General features: G+C 35.5%; 1 pseudogene; it reads left to right on the top strand.

Moving 5' to 3' along the window:
• The first annotated feature begins 359 nt into the window (after positions 1 to 359).
• The window catches only part of LOC114922320, a 29,234-nt pseudogene continuing 20,966 nt past the window's right edge, over positions 360 to 8,627 (top strand).

Raw genomic sequence — 8,627 nt, 5'->3', positions numbered from 1 at the left:
GAGAATGACTGGTCCAAGGTCATTTAGTTGTATTCTATGCTTAAAAGATAATTAGAACTTTATTTTCCCATTCCTAGTCCAGCAGGCTAACCGTTACAATACTGGCTCTCTAGGAGTGAAATTAATATAACCATTATATTAAATGGGTTCTAAAGGATTGTTGATGCAGACTGAAAACTGAAAACAAAGACATTAAAAGGGATGGTATGCTAAAGGTAGGCTAGATTAAACTACTTGGAATATAGGAAATTTATTGGGACAATTTTCAAGGTGAAAAATATAGTACTTTATGTATTAAAATGTTTTCAAAGTTTGAAATTTTTATTATTTGTTCTTGAAAAGATTATATAACCAACACAATGAATGCAACAAAACAAAGGAAACAAAACCCAATTGACATCTCATCTCCTGGAACAAAGAAGAAAGGAAAAATGTATAGCAGATATGAAGCTAATCCAATGGTTTTAGTGCCTGCAGCTCCCAAAGAAACCATTACCCAATATTCTCTGGGTCTTACATCAGGAAATAAAGATAGAATGTTTGATGAAATGGACATGCTTAGGAATATTACAAAACATCTAAATGAGGTAGGTTAATCATTAACATTATTTATTATTTGATTTTTATTCCTTGTTTGTATTTAATTAAAAAGGCAGTGAATATACCTGATACTACTGCATCTTACTTTACTCACAACTATAACTCTGTAAATAGATATCTCCTTGAAGTCTTGGGAGACCCTTGGGTTGCCAGATGTGAAATAGGCCTTGGCCTATAGGCTGTAATGTCTTCCATGTGCTGTTTGCTTCTGTTGACCAGCTTTAGGCAATGTTGCCTGGCTGAATAGCCAGCTTGGAAGTAGGCTGAGACCTGTGGAACCCTGAAGTCCACAGGAACCCTGAAGTCCAGGGAGAAGAGCATCAGGTGCCTCAGAGATGGGGAAGCCTTGGGAGGCCCAGAGAGGTTTGCAGGAGTGTGGTAGGATCTGGGCATGTGATGGACCTCCAAGGGCCTTCCTCACCCTGTGGCACTTCATGTTCTACCTAATGACCCACATATTTGTTTAATGATTGCATTTGGGAGAGCAGGGATGGGGGGGTTGTTAAGTGAGATGCTTCACTTAACAGCCATCGTGACATGTGACCGTAATGGGCAGGTTCTATTGTGATCATAAGTTGAGGACTATTTGTATATTTTAAAAGGTCACATTATAGAAGATCCATGTATTTATATAATAAAGAGTGTATGCTTTGGTTTGATGGATTTTTCTCTTGGCATGAACAAAGAGTATTGCCATAAAAATGTGACTTTAACAAAAGAATTTGTCAGACTTATTTAATAAAAATATTCTTTTTGCTGAATCTTGATTTTCTTGCTAAAATCCAAAACCAACCATGCAGATTGAGAATTATTATTATTTATTACTTGTTAAATTTATTTGTCACCTACCTCAACATGGGGCTACTCTAGGTGGCTTACTGCAATAGCAATAAGAAATGAAAAGAGTGTAAGCAGAAGTAAAATAATAGAACAATAAAGCAAACAAAAAATGAAATTGAAGAGAATGTTTGAACAATAGAGCTTATGGCTGCTTTGAAGGGTCGTCTTTGGGCTCTAATTGGGGATGCAGCAAATAATGGGAAAATAAATCACGTAATCCTTGAATAATGGCAATTACTTAGTTTAATGTAACATTTTTCAGAATGTTTTATCTCTCTAAGTAAAGGCAGATCACAGCATATAGATCAGTGATGGCGAACCTTTTAGAGACCAAGTGCCCAAAAACTGACCCAGCCCCGCTCCACCCCCTGCTCTGCCCATGCTCTGCCCTCCATCCCTGCCCCGCCTGCCCTCAGGGCCACTCACTGCCTCAAGGGCCCACCGCAGATCGCCCAGGCAGCCCAGCAGCGCTATGGCGATCACGCCCTCTGCCCGCGCCCTGCAGCATCAACTGTGCACAATGGGGTGTGAGTGCAGAGTCTTGTCTACGCTGCCTGGCTGCCATGTCCTTGGCTGCGCTGCTCCGCGTGGGCCACGCTCAGGGGCGACTCTCCTTCAGGGGGGCTGCTGGAGAAGAGGGGGTCACTGGGGGAGGCGAGGCTGGGGCAATGGCACGTATGTCCACTGAGGGCTCTGAGTGCCGCCTCTGGCACCCGTGCCATAGGTTCACCACCACTGATATAGCTGGTCTGGAAAAAAAAAGGTTGGTAAAATGGATGGGAATTATTTGAAAATCCCATAGTTGTAAGTGAACTGAGTAATTGAAAAAAGGATTGCAAAAAAAAAAAAGTTGTGGAGCTTGATTATTTGTTTTTACTTGTTTTCATGTTTTGTTTATATTGTTGTTTCATTCTGGAATTTTTTTGGTATTGTTTATGTTTTAATTGTAAGCTACTCAGTCACAGATGTGAGATGGATGGATATATAAACTAAATAAAGAAATAAATGCTAAGCACTTTTGTATCATTGTCAAGAAAACCCGATATGTATATTTTGTCATTAGTGATCAACCTTGACTTAAAGCAATCTTTTCTTTTATAATAGTATACGTTCTGAAAACTACAGATTGTTGAACACAAATGCATAAAAGTTACTAAATCTAAAGGAAAAGAGAAGTCTATCTTAAATAAGACTTAATGATCTAGGATTCTAACATTAGGAAAATAGGAAGAAGCATTGCCAATGAGAAATTAGAACATTATTTGAAACTTTTTGCAGATTGTACATACAATGGAAGGTGTCTATATAAAGGAAGGTGAAATTAAAGAAAGTAAAGCAGAGGAAGAGGAAGAGGAAGAAGAACTACCTGTAAATAACATTACATGCTGTTTGAATAGGCCTCATTTTACCATGAATGATATTGGTTTTATGCTAAGCAAATATTAATTAGAAGTAACAAAAGATGTAGGACAGGTAGTTCTTGTTTAATTATCACAATTGAGACCAGTAACTTGATCCTTAGGTGAAGTGGATGCTAAGTGAAACCTCAATTCTGCTTATGATGTTCTTTGAGCTTTCGTTTGGTTTACCTGCAAAGATTGTGAGAGGATTGGTGACAAAATTACTTTTTCATCACTATTGAATGGTCACTATACGACACAGTTGTTAAATGAGGACTAGCAATAGTTTGTTCTGAATGATTATGTTGTGATTAGCCATAACTACTATTAATTTAGGCTCCTTGACTTCAACAACTTGCGATCTAAATTCTGGGCTCTATTGTGGTCATAAGTCAAAAACTACCTGTACAGTGCTACCATAGGCTTTATGTGAGGATATTCTTGAAGACAACTCAGAAGCTAAAATTGGTGTAGAATGTAGCAACCAGTTTTCTGACTGGTTTAGCAGTATAATACTTGTTCTGCAGGAACTGCATATGTTACCAGTAGAACTCTATTTTAAGCTTCAAGTGAATACTTGAATCTGCAGGATTGTTTTCTTCATGTAGAATCTGCCTAATCTATATGTGCTAAGTGAGATGGTTCTTTGCTTGCTGCCTAAAAAAAAAATCAGATGGTCTGGAATCTAGAAATTAAGCTCATCAGCCCCTATGGGGCAATTGCCTTCTCTAATAATATCCTTACTTTGATGATGTTCCAGAAGGTGATGAAAATAGTTTTTATTAAGGGGTATTTTAACTTGTATGATGGCAGCTGTGCTTTTATTTATAGTTTTTATATATTTTTTATTATGTGGCTTTATGAATAGATTTTTTATTTTATTAATGTTTTATCTGTTGTAAACCCCCTAAAATCAAAAGAATATGCAACATATACATTTTGGTAAATAAATAGAAAGATAATTTATTCACTGGAACCTATCATTTCAGTTGACATGGGATTGTGTCCTAGCTAATATTTTCAATCTTAATTCACTTGTTATAGATTAAGTAAATGCTGTCATTACTTCATGAAAATGATAGAACTTGTAAATTGATTTTAAAAATAAGAATTGTAAAAGATTATTACAACTCTCAGAAAAAAAATTCCCTAACAATATTTTTAAAATATATTATATATATATATATTTTCTCATTGGAAGGAAGATTATGAAGATATGACTTCTTTCCTGATATGTTGTTCACAACTTAGGACACAATTAGAAAATGCACTTCGTGAAGAAAAGCAAGTATGTATAATGTTTATTGTACTGTATAAGTATAAGATTTTATTTATTGTTAATTGTGATGTTTAGTTATACTTGAAAAAAATCAGCTATAGTGTATATAATAACTACCAGTTTCTTTTGAAATTTAGAATAGATGTGAAAAGATGCTTCTCTGCCTTTAAAAGCATAGCTGCCTAGAAATTCAGTTACATCAAGGGCAATTTCACTGCCACAGAACTATCATCAGCTATATTTTTGCTAGCTGTAGATTCTAAAATGAGCAGCCTTCTGTTTCAATACAGTGCTAAGCATATGGTAAATTCCCTTCTCCATTGCAATGAGGGGACTCCAAAATTACAAAGATCAACCTAGCTAAACAATTTATAAGAGAAAACCCTTTTCCTGCTCAAGCTAACATAAGGAGGGATCATTTGGAAGTTTAAACATTTCTCATTTTGTTATCCATTATTCTACTTTGCTCTCTTCATGGAGTGTTAAGATATTGTCATTGCTTAGTCTTTAAGTGATTTTTTTTCTTTTTACTTAGGCTTGAAACATGTACTTTTTAAAAATTCTAGCAATCTCAGAATTATCCAGTATCTCAATATACTACTTTGAAATTATAAATTAGTTTGGTGCTAGTTCACTATCAGTCTGTTTTCATTTTGCCCTGAAAATGTAATAAACTGATTTATTTGGTATTGCATGTGAGCAATCAACTTTTCTATAAATTGTGATTATTTTGGAAGGGGTTTTGCTTTACACAGCAAGCAAAACATTTTGTGTGTTATTCCGTAGTGGTGGTGGTGGTGGTAGAAGAATAGGTTTCAGTTCAATGTCAGTTTGGATAATTGAAAATGATTTCATTTAGCTTTTTTTTCTCCTCTCAATTTCCTTATGCATATAAAACCTCCTTGGAATACATTGTAGGAACATATGACTATTCTGGGAAGAATTATCTAGAACAAATCTGAAGGATTTTATTTTTGAATGAAAAAAAAGATAATAGTTTGGACACTTTACCCATCTTTAAAAAATAAATTGGATGTTTAATAAAGATTAAACTAATGTTTGAAGGACCACATTCCTGCTAGCAATAATCCTACCATGAATCTGTTGGGGATTAAATATCTAAATTCACTGTGAACAAAATTTTTGACATAAGGTGTTTTTCTATTTGTAGTCATCACTGAATTATAGGTAGTTTTTGATTTACAACAGTTTGTTTAATGACCGTTTGAAGTTATAATAGCACTGAAAAAAGTGACTTATGACCATTTTTCACACTTACAATCATTACAGCATCCCCATGGTCACATGATCAAAATTCATCTGATCACCTTTTGCATTCTTCTGACAAGCAAAGTTAATGGGGAAGCCAGCTTCACTTAATAACTATGTTATTATAACTTTACAACTGCAGTGATTTACTTAACAGTTGTGGCAAGAAAGATTGTAAAATGGGGCAAAACTCACTTAACAACTATCACTTTGTGACAGAAATTTTGGGCTCAAATATGGTTGTAAATTGAGGACTACCTGTATTGTTTTGGAGGCTTAGATGCTACTGCCAGTTATGAAAAAAATAAAAAACACAAACTATGAAAAATAAAAAGCAAAGTAATGGAAAAGATTATACTTTCTAGGTATAGTTTTTCCTCTAAAGTGGAATATATTTTTTGATTATAAAGAGAAATATATATTATTTAATACTGTAATAATTTTTATAGAAAATCATCCTTGGAAAAATTGAAAATGAATTTGTTTATTAAACAAATATTTAAATTGTTATAAATAAAATTGGTGGTGATTTATAATATATATTTTCTTTCTTAGATATTAGAGTCATTGCTTAAGGTAAGAAACTTTTGATATGTATCTTTAAAATATTTTATTTTGTAAAAATGTTATCTGTTAATATCTAATTTTATTTTATTTTTTTTCTCAAGTGGTTTGAAAAGGAGGTCCATGAGATGGAAGAGGTAAGCCTAGAATTTTGATTGATAAGATCTAACAGAAAATATTTAGAAATATGTAATAACCATCTGAATTGTTTCTATATGTATTGTGCTGTTTCTTTTTATGTTTAATTTTAGAATATAAATAGAAGGACACAATATAAGGTTTAGACTTTATTATTTAAACAGGTATAACAGAAATTGGGATTAATCTTAATACAATTAAAAGTATTTCTATAATAATTGCCAATATATAAAAACAAGAATGATCACACTTATTTCAAACCTATTTTCCACATCAGTCATCCAAATTCCACTCTTACTAATTCACTTATTAAGGCTACTCTACTAGTATATCAGCTCTTCCTTCCACTACTAAACATAAACCACATAATCCCAGACACTTAATAATGTTCTTCGCCATCATATATTTATGTGCCTTTTCATTACTTCAGTGTGCCTTTCTTACTAATGATCCCATAAAAAATCCTTTTACTTTTCCCACCTATCCTATCTCTCATTAAAGAGGAGAATACAATACTTGTGTCTAATTGTAATTCGGAGGTAAACAAAAACACCTGATCATATTCAGGTAGGAATTTCTCTTCAGGACTTTCCTACACATTCTGCATGGAAAATATACTACACTACCTTGGAGCACCCAAAGCTGCTCTGTGCTGCTTCAGGCCATCACTAAGGAGTTTCCAGAATGACAACCTTCTTGCATGTAGGGTGATTTATCATAACTATAGTGATAGTATCTTTTCCAACTGCACTGGCAAGGGATGCTCTGGTGGTCTCCATCACCATGGCTAATCTGGGGTGGGGGAGAGATCACTGGTGCCTCAAATATTTGCCCCTGCCCTGCTTTCTTGAGTTTCTTTAGAGCAGGGGTGTCCAATAAGACTTGTGGACTTCAAATCCCAGAATATAGCCCGAGCCTGCAACAATGAAGTGAGGAAAGCTAAGGCTCAAAATGAACTAAGGCTTGCAACAAAAATAACAAAAAAAGCTTTTCAACATGTAAAAAACAAGAAAAAAGTTAAGGAAATGACGGGTCCATTAGTGGAGAAAGTGGCAAGAAGATGACTAGCAATAGGGAGAAAGCAGAACTACTTAACTTGTTTTTTGCATCCGTCTTTACACAAAGGGAAAAAACAGTCCAACCTATCAAAAAGAGTACAGTAAAAAGCAAATTAGAAACACGTTAAGATAGGCAAGAAAATGGTAAGTGAGCACCTGTCCACTCTGGACGAGTTCAGATCACCAGGATAGATGGATTACACCCCAGGGTACTGAAAGAACTGGCAGAGGTGATCTCAGAAGCACTGAACTATATGTTTCAAAGATCCTGGAGCACTGGGAACTACCAGAGGATTGGAAAAGAGCTGATGTAGTTCCCATCTTCAAAAAAGGGAAAAAATGGATCCAGGAAACTACAGACCCATCAACCTGACCTCAATACCTGGGAAGATTCTGGAAAAGATAATCAAGTAACGAATTAGCGAACACCTAGAAGCAAACAAAGTCATTACCAAAAGTCAACATGGGTTTGTCAAAAACAGATCATGCCAGACAAATCTTACTGCATTGTTTGACCAGGTGACAAAATTAGTGGACTAGATGAATGCTGTGGATATAATTTACTTGGACTTCAGTAAGGCATTTGATAAAGTAGACCACAACCTACTACTTGATAAGTAGTAATGCGGGTTAGACAACATCACCACCAGATGGATTCGTAGCAGGTTGACTGATCGTACTCAGCATGTGATCCTCAATGGAACTGTATCTACATGGAGGGAAGTGTGTAGTGGGGTGTCCCAGGGCTCTGTTCTGGGCCCAGTGCTCTTAGCATCTTCATCAATGATTTGGATGAGGGAATAGACGGGCAACTCATCAAATTTGTAGACAACAGCAAGCTGGCAGGAATAGCCAACATTCCAGAAGATAGGCTTAAGATACAGGAGGATCTTGACAGACTTGAACATTGGGCGCTATCTAACAAAATGAAATTAAATGAAAAAGTGAAAAAAGTAAAGTTCTACATTTAGGCAAGAAAAACCAAATGCACAGGTATAGTATAGGTGGTATCTTGCTCAATAGTAGTAACTGTGAGAGGGATCTCAGAGTCTTAGTGGACAATCACTTAAATATGAGCCAGCAGTGTGTTGCAGCTGCCAGAAAAGCCAACACTGCTGGGCTGCATTAACAGGGATAGAATCAAGATCATGTAAAGTGTTTATACCACTTTACAATGCCTTGCTAAGGCCACACTTGGAATACTCCAGTTTTGATCACCACGATGTAAAAAAAATGTTGAGTCTCTTGAAAGAATACAGAGAAGAGCAACAAAGATGATTAGGGGACTGGAGGCTAAAACATATAAAGAACAGTTGCTGGAATTGGGTATGTCTAGTTTAATGAAGAGAAGGACTAGGGATGACATGGTAGCAGTGTTCCAATATCTCAGGGGCTGCCACAAAGTAGAGGGAGTCAAACTATTCTCCAAAGCACCTGAAGGCAGGATAAGAAGCAACGGATGGAAACTAACCAAAGAGA

Source organism: Protobothrops mucrosquamatus, unplaced genomic scaffold, assembly GCF_001527695.2.
Source record: "Protobothrops mucrosquamatus isolate PMUCROS unplaced genomic scaffold, P.Mucros_1.0 scaffold61, whole genome shotgun sequence".
NCBI classification, from domain to species: Eukaryota; Metazoa; Chordata; class Lepidosauria; order Squamata; family Viperidae; genus Protobothrops; species Protobothrops mucrosquamatus.
Note: the sequence above shows the minus strand (reverse complement) of the source record. Positions and strands in the feature narration are given on the sequence as shown.